This window comes from Panthera pardus, unplaced genomic scaffold, assembly GCF_024362965.1.
Source record: "Panthera pardus isolate Hobbes unplaced genomic scaffold, ASM2436296v1 HiC_scaffold_13, whole genome shotgun sequence".
Lineage (NCBI taxonomy): Eukaryota > Metazoa > Chordata > Mammalia > Carnivora > Felidae > Panthera > Panthera pardus.
The window spans coordinates 110885625-110902842 of record NW_026526688.1 but is presented as its reverse complement, the minus strand read 5'-3'; positions in this window follow the sequence as shown (position 1 = coordinate 110902842).

The window sequence follows — 17218 nt, the reverse complement described above, 5'->3', positions numbered from 1 at the left end:
GAAAGATCTCTGTTTTGTCTTAGAGTTCACCTGCTCTGTAACACGTGAATGCACCACAGAAACTGGCAGGCAGCAACACCACCAGCCTGCCTCCGAGGAGACAAAAGTAAACACCCGTTTCAAAGAGATTGCACTGAAATATGATATCAGCTGCAAGAGAGGGCCATCTCCTCTGGTCAAATGAGAAAAATCATATTATCCTCACTGTGGTATACAAATAGCTTGTAAGCCACATTCTCCATTTGAATGATAACAATAAAGTGCTAACCTCACTGCTGCCGGGCCAGGGCCAGCCTGATCCCATCTCCAAACACAAACACTTCTGCCTCGGTTTTGGCTGGGGGCTGTGCAGTGGCCTCCCAACCCCCACCTTTTCTTCCCCCCCTGTTAATTGGCTGAGACCACCAGAATTTGGAGGACACAGATGTCACTGATAGTTTTCCTAGGGAGCACATTCATGCCCATCTGTTGCAGCCTAGAAGGCTGTTCATATATCCACAAGGCCTTCATTTAATTCTTGTCAGAAAGTAATGTAAATCCAGTTTACCTCAGAGGTCGCAGCCGAGATTTATGCCAATGAGCCCCCTGCAATTTACACACACTGTAGTTGTATAGGATGAAAAGAAAGCCTTTCATGTTGGTGCATATTAACAAGAAAGCCTGCCTTCCGAGAGGGGCTTTTTGATTGAGGTTTCTCCTGATTTTAATACAGCCGATGCCAGTTGGTATACCCAGCTTTAGAAAAAGGAAAAAAAAAATCTAATCTTTAAACTAAAGTTTCTTCTTTTATAAGATGTAAAAGAGAGAGAAATCCTAGCAAGTGGCACTGCCATGTCTTTAATTATCTGCTATGAGACAAAACTCCCCTGCACTTGCAGAAGATAGAGTGTGACAGGAGAGCGTGTTCTGGCCTGAAGTCTAGGGAGAATTCAGTTGTAAGCAATTGTCTTTCCAATGTGAAAATAGTAGTGGTGACCAGTTGAATTAGTCTCTGACTTTTCAGTTGTCTCTTTCTCGTATGTTTAGAGGAAATTATGGCATTTGATTAACTTTCTTTGGCCCAGGCTGGGTAGAAATTGATTCATCAGTAAAGTGGAAGAGTACATACATGATACATACTTATGTATTTATAAAATTATTGGGAGCCTATGAGTGCTTAAAAGGACTTCCATTCATCCTATCTTTCCATCCATTTTGAAATATTCAGGACGGTATCAGTAAGCTGGAAGGCAAATAGTTTTAAAAAACACCCATCAGGTCAAAATCTTCTGGAAAGCCTGAATATGCTTTTTATGAAGTATATGACCATGGGCAAGTTACTTTAACTTCCATGACCTCAACTTTCTCATCCCTAAAGTGGGGATAATAAAGCCTATATTATAAGGTTTTGTGTCTTAAGTATCTTGCATAGGACCGAAGATAGAAAATATTCAACCTGTGATAATTTCCTTCTCCATCCTGCCTTTTGGCAGTGTCTGTGACAGCAAACTGTAGATTAAAACTGTTAGTTAACTCGGTTTAAAAACTCTAAGCATCCAAATCATCAGATTACTTTTTCATATTTTTTAAAAAGGTTAAACAGACATGAAGTTGGAGATTTTCTTTCCAGTTTGCAATTTTTGTTTTGAGTTGTTTAACTTTTGAATCCTGTAGAAAGTAGAATAATAGAAGTGTGTTACATAGTTTTGTTAAAAGCAGGCTTGGCTTCTCTACTCATTCACTCCTAGCCTGTGATTTCCCAAGACAGTGTTAATAGGGGGCGTGCTTCTCTTGTTTTTGTAGACAGTGCTCATTTACCCATGCTAATGGCTTTGAAATATTGGTATGATTATTTTTGCACACATTTAACTTTTTGTTTATATCTTTGTTAGGATAATATTCAAATTGCCTTGTGCTTTCTAAGCACGTACTGTTAAAAGGGAAGTGCAGCAAAAAAGCCCAGATTATATGATGAGGATGGAGGTGGAATGGGCCGTAATTAAAATTATGTGTTGTTGGTAACTCATTAAGCAGACACTTCAAATACACATAGTCATAGTCTGGACTTAATTACAGAATCAGATGAAGCAGTGGCTTCACTTTAGAGAGTAGGGCTCACATTCACAAGGGCAAAGCACAGTTTTGTTGGCTATCCAAACTTCGTACTAGGCAGATTTAAAATAATTTCAGAATAGTCTTTTGCCACTTCTCAGAGTTTATCAAGACATTTCTTTTTTGCTTACACTCTTTAAAACAGAATCTTTAAAAATTTTTCATTATACACAATTTCAAACGTACAAAATTAGAGGGGGCAATATAAGAAATCTGATATATTTTATTCAGTCTCAACGTCTAACAATCTGTAGCCAATCTTGCCTAATTTATACCCTCACTTTTCCCCGCCTCCATGTCCCAGATGATTTTTGAACCAAATTTCAAACTGCATGCAATTTCATGTATAAATATTTCAGAGTGTTTCCCTAAAATATATGAACTCTTTATCTTTTCTTTTTTTCCTTTCTTAAATGAACTCCTTTTTGAAAAGCACAGTACTATTATCTCACCTTAAAAATTAACACTAATTCCTTAATATCATTTATTGCAACTTAGTATTATCAGTGAGAAAATGGAAGTCCCCCCTCCATTATTTGGAAGATTATTATTTGGTGGATTATTTGGCTTTCATGTTACAAATTAGTTATTTTGCTCCCACAACACAAGAGTTTCATGAATACTCTTTTGTAACAACTTTTAATGTTGATTTATGTGGTCGGTGTGTTTTGTGATATGTGGTAGTATCTTCCTAGAATGAAAATTTGTCATTTTATTGGAAAATAAAAATTGTATCATTATTCTACTCCTACCTACCTTCATTGATTCATTTGGGTAAGTGTTTTCCAAACTTATTAGCTTCAAATGAAATTATGCATGGAAAGCCACTATATAAAACGGATGGAAATGAAATTGCTCTGGGGCCATGTTGCCGACCTCTCATTTGTCCCATTCTTTCCCCATGTGGGGTTTTGGTAAGTGAAATGCTTTTTTATAAATGTATACCATTTTCCCATTCTGGTTTTCGGGCAAGACAAATTGCTATGTGAAACAATGTAAAGAATAAGAGAGGATTGCATACATAGCTGAAACGACAAGAAAATGACAACATACTTAATTTTTAAGCCTACTACCACTAAAAAGAATGTTTCACTTAAAGTAATTAAAATGTTTATTGTAATGGGAAAAATCTACTGTGTTCATAAATAATGGCCCCACTTCTTAGTTGACTATACTGGGGCCTCCTGGGAGGAGATGTATTTGCTCCCTGTCAGGATTAATCTATAAATGCAATCACCACTTAGACCTCATCAGTTCTTTCCTTCCCCTTCATTGGTCCCTCTGGAATTATACTGCAGCTTGAGTAAGGTCAAAATTAGGATACTTTTTCCCCAGGAAAAACACAGCCGTTGTTATTTCAGTGCTTTAAAATTTGACAATCAACCCAAGAGTTACTTCTTTGAACAGCCTGGAGTATATATACACTTCTGTCACAGAATCAATATTCTACCAAAGTAATGCATTCCGTTTTTCAGTGTGTTTATTGGTTTCTTTCCCACAAAATCCAGGGACACAGAGTAGTCTCACATAAAACCACAGTGGATTGTATGTTTAAAAGCCTGTGTCTAACACCTGCAGATAATCCCAGTGAGTTGCCATTTGAACTTGGACAACCATTGAATTTCTGACTTTATCTTCAAATGGGGGCCATATTACTAGCTATCTTCCTCACTGTAATCTTATAAAAGTAAGGTAATTCTCCGATTTCTTTTGTCAAGTTTTAATATGAATGTCTTTGCCTCCAACTTGTCTAAACGTAAGTAATCTCATCCTGGTGGGTCAGAATATTGCTTTGGAGTTTTTTTCATAGGCTAAATTATATACTTATTTTACTTTCCCAATGAGGCTGTCTTTGAGGGTTGTCTATTCTGTTTCTTGGCAACCTTTAGAAGTATCAAGTACAATATATAATGGATACTCAACATAGGCTTAACTACCATTCAGAAGTTTGCAAATGCAGTACATATTATTTTATATTTTAAGCCTGTAAGTTAGCTATCAAAGCTAAACCTTAAGGAAATAGTAAGAAACAGATCGTTAATTTTTGCCAGGAAAAGACTGTATAAAAACTAATGTGTTTCAGTTGCTTACTTTGATTTACTTATTTTAAAAAATTTTTCTGTTCTATACTGGCAAATATTCCTTCATTAGCTAAAAGCAAAGAATAGAATTAACACTAAGTCTCAGATCTCCATCCTTCTCATTAGGGGAAAGAGAAAATGTGAGTTCTTCTGCTTGAGGAGCTACCAAAGAAAGTGAGTGGAGTAGTTCAAAAGCAATAAAATTATATCCCCAAATCAGGTGATTGATGTTCTGAGCACATTTGCTCTGTGACGGAGCAACATTTTATCCAGTAACAGAACTCTTACTGAAAGTGAAGAATCCTGAAATTGTAAAACTGTACTCATTTTCCAAGTCAGCCTGACGAAAGGAGGGCCTTGAAGCTCTCTGTAGGTTACAGAGAGAGCAGAAGCAGGTTTGGTTTTCTAATAGAGTCTTTCTGGCTCCTAAAATGACTCCCGTTAAGGACTGTGCATTTGTATGTACCTTAGGATGCATATAAGCTGTCAACAAATAAGTAAACAAAAAATTAAACGTGCTACCTTTTCTTTATAGACACCTTTCCCCCCACCTTAAGACCACACAGGAGTGGTAAAATCCTGCTGTAAACTGTCCTACAGGGCCCCTCACCCCGGGGCTGTACGTGGTTGTCACTATGTTCAATTAGTTTGGTGTGTGAATATTTGCCTCATAGAGCGATATTTTTGCCTTTGTGCCCTCCAAGTGTGTGGATATCCAAGTGTGTGGATATCCCGGCGGTTCTCCCTCAACAGTCTCTTGCCACTTGAGAAAATTCAAGTCGTATTTGTTCCCAGGCCAGTAGGAGGCTCCCTGCCAAGACCCATCGGCTGCTGGTGACATGCACACGCTGTGTGAATCACATGGCCACATGGTGGACTTTTATTATGTCGGCCTGGGAGTGTGGTCTGCCAAACCCCAATCCAGAAGCCCACCCCCTGGCGCCTTTGACATTTTAAGTAAAAAATAAATAAAGAGCTTTGTGTGTATCTCAGAGTGAAGAAGAAGATGTGGGGTTGGGGGTGTTTCTGTCTGATCTGTAATCCGATAGACGTTCTTTCCCTTAGCCACTTCAGGGCTCGCTTTCCTGCCACCTCAGATAGGGGAAAGGCTGAGTACTGGAGGCAAAGGCTGATTAAACCAAGTTGGCTGGGTTTTAAGGGCTTTTCTTTAAGCAAGTAAAACTCACATTTTTCTTCCTGAAAATATCTAACTGGTCATAATATTTCAATTCTCTAACATATTTTTATTCATTAATGAATATGAATCTGGAGAATTATTTAGGGAATAGTCCCATTACTACAGGACTTTATACTGGGGAAAATAGCAACATATCAAGAATCTGAAAACTTTGCATCGCCAAGCAATTTTCTCTCTTAAGAACATAAATGCTAATTAAGTCAATAAGGAAATCAAATCCAAATAAGGTAAAGAGAAATTAGGTGACCCTTTAAAAAATGAAATTTTATTTCTTGAAAATTTTATTAATAACAATAACTGACCACTATGGAGCACTTATTGCATATGCTAGGCAATGTTCCTTGTGTTCTATATATAATATATTATATTTACATTATTATAGTTATCTAATATCATAATATAATCCAATCGATCCTTATAAAACTCTGTGAGATTGGTTCTATGATTACCCTTTTTTACAGATGAGGAAACTGAGACATGATTTATCTCAGGCTGCTCAGCTAACAAGGAGCAGTACTGAAATTTAAACCTGAGAACCCTGACTGCAAAGTGCTTGTGCTTACCTTGGCTACCCAGTGATGGCTTAGACACTGAAAGGGCAATTCCTCATTTTACTCTCTTCATTTTTCTGCTTCTATAATTTCAGAGCCCCCTCATCCCTTTCCTCCAAGACACAGTGTTCTTTTGTAGGCTATCTCAATCCGAATCCACATCAAAACAACTCTCATGGCTGTGAGAATTACAAATACAAATTTGAAATATTTTGTTGCAAAAATAACTTTAATCCCCACATCAGCTGGCCTCATCAAAAGTCTGTAATGCTTCATAGCCCTGGCAATTTTGTATCAGAGTATACGTCATGCCATTTCCATTTGCATACGGCACCATTGCCTGGCCTTTCCTCCTAGTCCACCCCGGGGACATCCAGCAGGTTTGCCATTCTGAGTCTGTCACACAGAGCATCTCAGTTGCCTCATCAACAAAACACAGACTATATTAATAGTCAAGTCAGCTCCATTTTTTCTTTTAAAGATTTCTCTTCCAGTGAAGTTATTCTTGCTGTGTTTTTCTCTGGAACTCTGGTATCCATTTAATGGAAAGTTGTGTTTTAAGGACAAGTCAGGAGCCCTGAATTCCTATCCTGATCATTGCTTGGGACTTTGGGCAAGTTACTCAACCTCCTCCTCCTTCTGATTCGTCACCTAGAGTTTGGGTGGACAATATCTGCCTCCTAGAGTATAGTTGTCACTTTGAAGACCCTTCAAAGTTTGTAAAATAATTTTTTCCTGCTCTGTGAATGCCCCCGTGTCATGGAAGCTCTGGATTTGGGGACGTATGGAGTTAGTAAATGTGGCAGCTCTTCTCTTATTTCGGGTGCAAAACTACAAAGAAAACTCTTCCTGGAAGCACCACTTGGAAGTACAGGATCCTTGAGCCAGACCAGATGGCAGGTTTGGCTCACCTTGACCTGAGATGTTACTCTTCTAGCCATGGGGGCCAGGCTTCTAATTCATCGGATGTCACCATGGCTGATGGAGTGGGTAACTGTAGCTGCAGAGTATGAGCAACAACCCCCACGATGATGACCTTTTTTTTTCCCCTCCTCTTTCTTCCTGAGGCCAACAGGTAACCCATTCATGACCCGGAACACTCTCATTGCACTTTCCTGTGCAGTCAAGTTGGATAAACACATTCAGCAGTCAGCAACTGAAGAGGGTGGGGCACAAGGGCAAGAGAGACAGAGACAACTTTGAGAGAAGGGACAACTTTGGCCTCCAGTCTCCTGTTCTAACAAGGTGTGGCCTTTAGGCTGTAAGTCTTGATATAAAAGAGCCACAGGAAAAAACTTCTCTTTCATTTATAGAATTCCCGAAAATCTTTTCTTTTTTAAATTATATACACTCCTTCATTTTCTTTGTAAATGGAAAGAAAAGGTGAATTGAATTTCTTGGCCATCTAGTGTTTGTGAAATTAATGGCTCAAACTGCCTATCTTATTATTTCACTAGTCACTGCTAACTCATGGATCCTTAATACAAGATGAGGATCTCCTCCTTGGAGTCTCTTGTCATGCCACTCCCCAACTAGATTTCTTTTCCTCACTTCTTTCTCCAACTATTTCAGATCCTACCTCCTTGAAAAGTCCCAGTGCAAGTGCCCCTTCCTACTCTGAAAGGTTCTTTCTCTCTCTCAATGGAATCACTGACTCTAATCCTAAGGGCAGGAATTGATATTTATTACCTGTGCAATACTCCTAGGCTTGAGTTTCTATTTTCCACTTTTTAATTTTTTCATTAAATGTCAAGTAGGTATCAAAAAATTATAAAATAGGAGCACTTGGGTGATTCAGTTGGTTAGCGTCGGTCTTTGGTTTAGGTTATGATCTCACGGTTTGTGGGTTCGAACCTTTCATCAGGCTCTGAACTGACAGTGTGGATCCTGCTTGGGATTCTCTCTCTCTCTCTCTCTCTCTCTCTCCCCACCCCTCCCCCGTTCACACTTTTTCTCTCTCTCTCAAAGTAAACTTTACAAAATTATAAAATAGGTGTAATATACCGAGAACATGATGAATGCTCATAAATCAAATAGTCTGAGTAAAAAACGTACCACTTTCTTTGACGTTTCCTGTGTTCATATGCTTCCTCCTCATCTTCTTCACTCTCCCCTCAATAAATCCACTGTTGTTAATTTTTAGTTTATCATTCCCTTCCTTTTCTTTGTAATTTTACCATATACATTTGTATCCTGTAATAATATATTGTTTAGCTATAAACATTTTTATGCACATATTCGTCTGTGACGTGCTTTTTTATATTTCTAAGATTCATCCATATTGCTATATGTAACTGTAATTCATTCACTTACTTGCTTGTTCTATCTCAGTGTATGAATACACTTCAGTTTTTAATTATTTTTTTTTAAGTTTATTTTGAGAGAGAGGGAGAGAGAGAAAGTGAGGGAGGGGCAGAGGAGAGGGGGAGAGAGAGAATCCCAAGCAGGCCCCATGCTGTCAGCGCAGAGCTTGATGCAGGGCTTGAAGCCATGAACCATGAGACCATGACCTGAGCCAAAATCAAGGGTCAGACACTTAACCAACTGAGCCACCCAGGCACCTCTACACTTCGGTTTTTTAATCCATTCTCCTCTTGATGGGTAATGGATTGTTCCTTTTGTTTGCTATTACAAACTGTGTCACTGTGAACATGCTCATATTCCCAAGATACAGGTCCCAAGATTTTCTCCGAACTAGAATATCTAAGAGTGGACACTGGGTCATAGTGCACCCACTATGTGCATTTTTTTTTTACTTTACTGTATAATGCCAAACTACAGTTTCCAGTTTCCAACAATAGTGAATGGAAGTAACAGTGACTATTCTTGACAACTGTTATCCAACTTAAATTTTCTCTAATCAAAAAGTTGTGAATGGTCATGGTTTGAATTTGTATTTCCTGATTACCAATGAGCTTGGGCACGTTTCATGTGTTCGTTGGCCATTAATGTTTTCTCTTGTGTGAAGTGTCTGTTCAACTCTTTTGTTCATTCTTTTTCTACTATGAGATTGGTCCTTTTCTCAAGGATTTATAGGAATTCTTTGTATATTCTCAATAGAAATCCTTTGACAGTTACATACATTGCAAATACTTTCTCCCAGTTTATGACTTGTCTTTTCACTTTCTTTATGGTGTTATTTTACTAATCAGAAGTTCATCTCTCTCACTAATTAAATATCAATCTTTTGTGATTTGCTCTTTTTATAAGTGTTTGAGAAATTCTTCCCCAACCAATGGTCAAAAGGATATTCTGTCTTAGATATTCTCCTCTAAAAGTTGCATACTTTTGTCTTTCACATTTAAATCTTTAACTAGTATTGATTAAAAAAAATAACCACTTAGCTCAAGGTCATGTATTGAGCTAGTGTATTAAACCAAATTCCCATATATACATGTGTCTCTTGCAGAACTATATTTAGAAAGGCAATTTGCCTATCCTAGTGCCAGTAATTTTTGCATCATTTAATATGATTTTATTATTAATTATTGACATCTGTTATGATACTCCCTGCTCCTCCCTTGTTATTTTTCATTAGAAGTATCTTGATTATTCTTGAACTTCATCCTTTCACATAAATTTTAGAATCATCTGGTCAGGTTGACACACAAACACATGTTCAGCTGTAGCAACTTTTATTGGAATTGCATAAAGATGGAAATAAATTTGGGGAAAATTGCTATCTTAATAATATTGTCTTTTCCAGGCCACTACCATAGAATATTTCCTCATGTATTTAGATTTCATTAATGTCTTTCAATGAAGTAAGTTTTATAATTTCTTTCCAAAAGTCTTACATAGTTATTATTAGAATTATTCATAGGTTATTTCATATATACACACATATAATTTTTAATTATGCTTTACATATTTTATGCCATTGTAAATGGTGTATTTTTATTGTTACATGTTTTTAGCTACTTGTTGTAGATTTAAGGATATTTTGCATAAGACTGAATTTATTGGCTTGTTAGATGTTTGATAAAATTTTACTGGTAAAACTTGTGTTTTCCTTGTAGGAAGGTTTTTCAACTACTGATTACATTTCTTTAAGATTATAGGACCATACAGGTTTTCTGTTTCTCCTTGGTTTCTTTTAAGTAAGTTATGCTTTTATATGAATTGCCATTTTATTGTTTTCAAATGTATTGGTATATAATATTTCATTATTCACTTGTTAGCTTTTTAAAAATCTCTGTAGTAGCTGTTAATGTCCCCTCCTAAGATTTTTAGTCCTACTTTTATTTGTTTGTTCTCTATCTCTTGATCACTTTACCAGCAGTTTGTCAATTTCAGTGGTCTTTTGAAAGAACTTTATTTTATTGAGCTTCCTATGGAATATTTGTTTTTTCCATTAATTTCTGTTTCATTCCATTAATTTCTGTTCTTTTTTTAACTTCACTTTTTCTACCATTTATTTTTTCTATTCATTTCCTTACTTTTGGTTATTTAGGTTTAACTCATTAAATTTCCCTCATTCTTTATTTCTATTGTAAGTATTTTGGCTATAAATTTCCTTTTATGTTCTACTTTGATTGAATTCCACATATTTTGACATGCCATATTTATCATTCCATTGTAATACTCTCTAATTTTCATAATGATTCTTTCTTTGACCTGCAAATTATTTAGAACTGTATTTCTTAATTTCCATCTATTTGAATATTTTTCTAGTCATCTTTTTGTTATTGATTACCTTAATTGCCTTTCAGTCATACAATGTCATATGCAAAACATTAATCTGTTTTCTGAAATTTGTTAAGATTTGTCTCATAGCACAGTAAACCTTAAATTCTTATAAATGTTCCTTCCAGGCATGCTTGAAAGTAATGTATAGACTGCCTTTGATATGTTGTTTCATAAATATCTATTCAATCAAGTTTGTTAATTGTGTTGATCAAATCAGTGATATCATTACTTTTTTTTTTTTGTCTGCTTAATGTATTAGTTTCTAAAAGAGGTGTGTTAAATTTTCCCACTCTGATTATGTATTTGCATATTTTTCTTTATGGTTCTTTTTTTTTTTAGAGACATTAAGCAACCTTTTTAAAATTTTTTTTTAATGTTTATTTTTTTTTGAGAGAGAGAGACAGAGCGGTAGCAGGGGAGGGCTGTGAGAGAGGTAGCAAGACACAGAATCTGAAGCAGGCTCCTGGCTGTGAGCTGTCAGCACAGAGCCCGATGGAGGGCTCGAACCCAAGAACCATGAGATCCATGGCCTGAGCTGCAGTTGGATGTTTAACCGACTGAGCCACCCAGGTGCCCCTATTGTTCTTTCACTTTTTGTTTCATATATATTAAAAGCTATACTCCTAGATGCATATACATTTAGAATTGCTATACCTTCCTGGTGAACTGAACCATGTATCATTGTAAAGTAGCTTTTTTATCTTTATTAATGCTTTTTGCCTTAAAGTCTGTTTTGCCTAATATTAATATACTTTCTTTTATTTATTTATTTTTATAATTTTTTTAGTTTTAAAATTTTATTTTTATTTTTTTTTAAAGTTTATTCATTTATTTTGAGAGAGAGAGAAAGCATAGGTAGGGGAGGGGCAGAGAGAGAGGGAGAGAGAGAGAGAAAACCCCAAGCAGGCTCTGCACTGTCAGTGCAAGCCCAATGTGGGGCTTGAATTCACAAACAGTGAGATCATGACCTGAGCCCAAGTCAAACGCTTAACCAACTGAGCCACCCAAGGGCCCCAATTTTTTAATTTTAAAGAGAGCACGCTAGTAGGGGAGAGAGGCAGAGGAAAGAAGAGAAAGAGAAGCTTAAGCAGGCTCTATGCTCAGTGCAGAACCTAATGCTGGGCTAGATCCTGTGACCCTGGGATTATGACCTAAGCCAACATCAAGAGTCGGAAACTCAACCAACTGAGCCATCCAGACGCCCCAATATACTAACTTTCTTTTAGTTAGTATTTTTCTAATATATCTTTTTCTTATTACCTTTAAACCTTTCCTTATTCTTATGCTTTAAGTAAATCCATGTGGCTATTTTTAAAATCAACTCTACCTTTATCTTTTAACTATAGCATTTAGTTCATTTATATTTATTGGAAATACTGATATATTTAAATTTATTTCTGTCATCATATTTTGTATTTTAAATTTATCCTGACTTTTCCTTGTTTTTTTTTTTCCCTTTTCTTGCCTTCCTTTGGATTGTTTTGTTTCTTTTCATGTTTTACCTTCTACCAGTTTGAAACTTACATGTTTTATTTTAAAAAGATTATCTTAGAAGTTTTTATCACAGTCTAAAGTTAAAATCTCCCTACCTCCTGTCAATTCCAAGATCTAAAAACACTTTGAGATCAATCACTCTCCTCCTCATATATATGTTGTTTGTATTTGTATGTGTTTTTTTTTTCTATTTTTTAATCTCATAAGACATTGTTATTGTTGTAGCTTTATACAATCAATATTTATATTTAGCCAACATTTCACCACTATTTTTGTTTATTATTTTTCCTTCAATCTCAGGCCCTTCATCTGTGATCACTTTCCTTCTATGTAAAGTATGTACTTTAGGGATTTGTTTAGTAAGAATCTGTTGATGTTTATTTTTAAACATTTTTATTTTTCAAGGTTTCCCCCCAATATATTGAAGATATCCTTTCACTGTCTTCTAGTTTCCATTGTTGCTTTTAGGTAGGTAGCTATAAATCCACTGTTGTTTCTTTGAAGGTGCTGTGTTTTCTCTCCAGTGACTTTAAAGATCTTCTCTGTGCCCTTGGTATTCCCTAGTTTTGTTATGATATTTCTAAATATGGATTTTTATTTATTTAATCTGCTTGAATATTATGGGTATTTTAATTACTGTCTTTCTCCTGTTCTTAAAGTTCTTAGTCATTATCTGTCCAAACATTTCTTTTGCTTCTCCCTCTTCTTCCCATCAAGGATTCTTATGAGGCATATGTTAGAGCTTTTCCATCAATTTTCCCTGTTTCTAACCTCTCTTTTGTATTTTCTCTCTCTGCTTTTTTGTTGTTGTTCCAGTTTAGATATGTTCTGATTTATCAACAGTTTAAAAGTTCTATCTTCAGGAAGAACTAATATTTTACTGAATCTATTTAATTCATAGATTTTAAATTTTTTTAACTATTATTTTTTCATTTATAGAAATTCTATTTGATTCTTTTTCAATCTGCCTATACCTTTGTATAGTTTCCTGTTCTTAACTCATATACTCAATATACTCTTTCAGATCTTTAAGCATGTATATTTTGTAGTCTGTATCTGATAATTCCATTAATTAAATTCTTTGTGCGTCTGATTTTACTATCTGTTGTTTCTTCTTTCATCCATTGTTTCCTTTTACCTCATGCATTTTGTGAGTTGGCCAAGGACTCATATTTCTTGGTATTTTATAGGTGGAAATTCTTTGAAGCCTAGTTTGAAGTCAGATTCCTTTAGAGAAGATTATGTTTCATTCCACCAGTTGCCTGAGAAAATCACCAACCTAGGAACTTTCTTTTTTTTTTTTTTTTTTTTCATGAAATTCACATATGTAAAACTACCTTTTATTTGCTCTAGCTATTTTTTTTTTTTTTTTTTGAGAGAGAGAGAGAGAGGGCACAAGTGATCGAGGGGCAGAGAGAAAGAGAGAGAGAATCCCATGAGGGTCAGAGAGAGAGAGAGAGAGAGAGAGGCAGAGCTCATGTTCACCTGAAGCAAGGCTCATGCTCATATGATACGGGGCTCACTCACCCATTGTCAGACTCGAACACATGAACCATGATAATCATGACCTGAGTCAGATGCTTAACCAACGAGCCACCCAGGCACCATGCTGTAGCTATTTTAAATAACAAGCACAGGGTTAGAATATTATTTATCTCTCATGAAGTTGAAAAATATCATATAAAAAGCTAAGGAATGAATGAAAAAAATGATTAGGTATTTGACACGTTTTCAATAAACACATGTGATCTTGAAAAACATCGTATAAAAGCTAAAGAATGAATAAAAAAACGATTTGGTATTTGATATGTTTCCAATAAACAGTTAATTTAAAAATTTACATGAGCTCTGCATGTTTCCTGGGTCGGGATGTCATTATGTTATAAGTGGACTTTACAAGGTATGTTCTCCTGAAGCTTTAGGATCATTTTTAAATAACTTGTTTTAAAGTAATTATTAGCTAGAAGTTTTGTAGATCTGTGGAAATTCTCAAGAGAAAAAAATCTGGTCTCCCTCAAGAGGCAGCATGTTTTGCCACGGGCAAATTTCCTGAGAGGTGGCAGGAGAGGATAAGGATTCACTTTTAGCTTGCCCTTACACTAAAGGATCAACCTTTACTAGGACATCAGTTTTATGCAAGGGAACAGTGTCTTATACATTCCAACTTGCGTAGGCCTTCGGTTTTATTTCCTATCTTCCCACACTCCAAGATCGTGAAAACTAAAGTTTCAGCTTACAGTGTTTGCAAATACACTCAAGGCAAAAGCTAACTTCTGTACTGGCTAACCTTCTGGGTTCCAGATTTTTCTTGATTTGTTTTCTGAGTAGTCCTTCCTTTCTTATCATTTTACTGATACATTGTAGATGTGATAAAGGGTGTTTGCAGCATTTTTACTTGTTTTCAGTGGGAATGTTGTTCAGAATGTATAGTCTTCCATACCACTAGAATAGAAGTCTACCCTTTTGGGTTTTGAAGTTAGAAGTTGCCTTCTCCTTCTCTTTTTATTCAGTTTTAAAATGCTAACAATGGCTGTTACCCAAAAATATCTCTCCAAGCCCCACAGTTGTCTTACTCTCCAATCAGTTCTCTTTCTACTTTTGTGTCCCCACTTGCACGGACCAGTACCAGAGGCACTATGGTCAGAATTTGTGTGTGGGGTTGCTCAGGGGAAGGTGAAAAGGTGGAAAAAGCTGCATTGTCATTGCTGGTGACTGATCAGAGAAATGTATTCTTGTTGTTCTACATTAGACACCAGAATAGAACAATATGATAAACGATTTTGAATGTAGATGAAAAAGTAATTTTAGTATAATTATTCATTTATATATGAATCAAATGAGCTCTGTATGTTCGCTTATGAATCTAACCAAACATTAATTGAATTCCAACAAAGATATTTTAAACTGAGACTTTGGACTATAATCCTGTTTAATATTTTAATGTACTTATGTCTTATTTCCATAATTATATTATAACTCCTTGACAGTGTAGGCTTCTTTATGCCTCTACTTCTTTATGCTTCCCCACATCGTTTAGCTTAAGGATTATGACTAGCTGGCTGGTGGATTATTACAGAAGTGGCAGCTGGTAGACCATGGAATGCCTTTGGAATTCTTTTATTTTCTTTGATTTACCCCCAAAGGAGTACTAATTGTCCAAGAAAAAGACTCACAAATGCCAAAAGAAATGGGGTTTTGAATAATACACTGATTTGCCTTCTCTTAATGATGGCTGATTTCTCAATTATCTTACAACTCATCCACTCAGCTGTATTCTAGGTCACCAATAGAAATAAAATACACAAATATCAAAATCAAACATGGAATATATGAACACATGACCATTTGGCTATGTGCGTGCATGTGTGCCATAGATTCTAACTTTGTTGGATATCTAATATTATCCTGGAAGTATCTGTTTGTATGTTCTCTTGCTCTTGATGGCCTCTTTCTATTTAATTTTTTGAAAAAATGTATATAGGGGATGTCAAAATAGAAAAAATAATTCTTAGATTACAAAAAATATTGGGAAATTAACATTATTCAATTTAGGAATAGGTACAGCTCACAGAACGCCACAGTTCAGGGAGCAAAAATTGATATGTGTTGAAATGGAAAATGATTCTTTTATAAAGGACGCTGACCAAAATTTCCAGCAGGATCATTGCCTGAAGGAAAATTTTCTAGGCTCCAGCCTCTGTTATGCTTAACAATGAACCATACAAGTCTGGACAGATGGTTGGATTCCAAAGTGTTTCTCATGTTACAGTATTTTCTTCCTATTGTCTCTCCTGAATTCTGCAGGGAAATGAGAAAATGCTATAACTTTCAAAAAGTATAAAGAATATTTTCAATATATTTTGGGAAGTCCCAAGTACTAAACATTAATTATCCTGGAAATCTTCTTTTCTTAGAAATGCTTTCTTGGTTAGAATCCAATTGTTTATTCTGCACAGTATGACTTATCTTTCTATCTTTATTGCTAGAAATATAAAATATAAGATGCATTTATGCCTTTTCCTAGATCTCTTCTATGTTCCCTGTCTCAAAGTATGATAACTGTCCATTCAACTTTGAGCTATGGTGAGCCACAATCTTGGGACTCATTTTTAAGACCATATCTATCCAACAGCAACACTGCATTTATTCCCTAAACAGCCCTCAAGTTTGTCCAACTTTCTGTCTCTGTGACTCTGGCCCAAAGTTCTGATATTTCTTGCCTAGATTATTACAATAAATGCCTAACTAATCTACCTGCAATCACCTTTTTCCTCTCTGCCCCCAAAACACCCTATAGCCAAAACAGAATGAACTTTTCCAAATGCAAATCTGGTCATGTTCCTCCTGCTACCAGTAGTTTCCTATGACTCTTGTGTTAAACACAAGATTCCTTACCTGGCACACAGGGCCCTGAACAGCCCCTACCTACTTCTCCAAACTCACCTCATATCAACTTTCTCCTTTTATCTCTAGTTAAACTAATTTGGCCTTCTTTCATTTCTTCTATATTTCTTTCTGCATTATGGCTGTTCCCTACCATTTTAATTTCATTAAACACCGTTCTTCTTACAAAGTTTAATTCAAGCATCATATCCTCAAAAAATCTCCCATTAACCTGCTCTAGTTTCACCCAAATTATTAGGACAAGTCCTGTTGTTTGCCCTCACAGACCACATTTCTTATCTCTCTTTCACAGCACTTAGACAAAAGGAAGAGATTTATGATCCTGTAGACTTTAGGGTTTCAAGTGAGGGAACAAAAGCAGAGTTATATTTATTTAGTAATCAACCTCTAAGATTCAAGCCAACATTTCTAAACCACAGAGAAAAGTATACATAAGAATATTATACCTAAGTGTTCTCAAAAGAGCCAAGAATTATGCAATAAATAAGTATCAGATATTCTTAGGCAAAATAGACAATCTGCTGAGTATGTAATTTAAGACCTGGAAAGATACTAGCAATTGTTCCCACTTAACCCCCTTAAAATAGAGATAAGAAAAATGAGTCTCCACAGTGAATCTCAGAGGTCTCACAAATAGTTGACGATAGAGAATGAAGTGGAATTAGTCACAAATATCTGTTGAACACTATTATGTGTAACAGTTTTCCTAT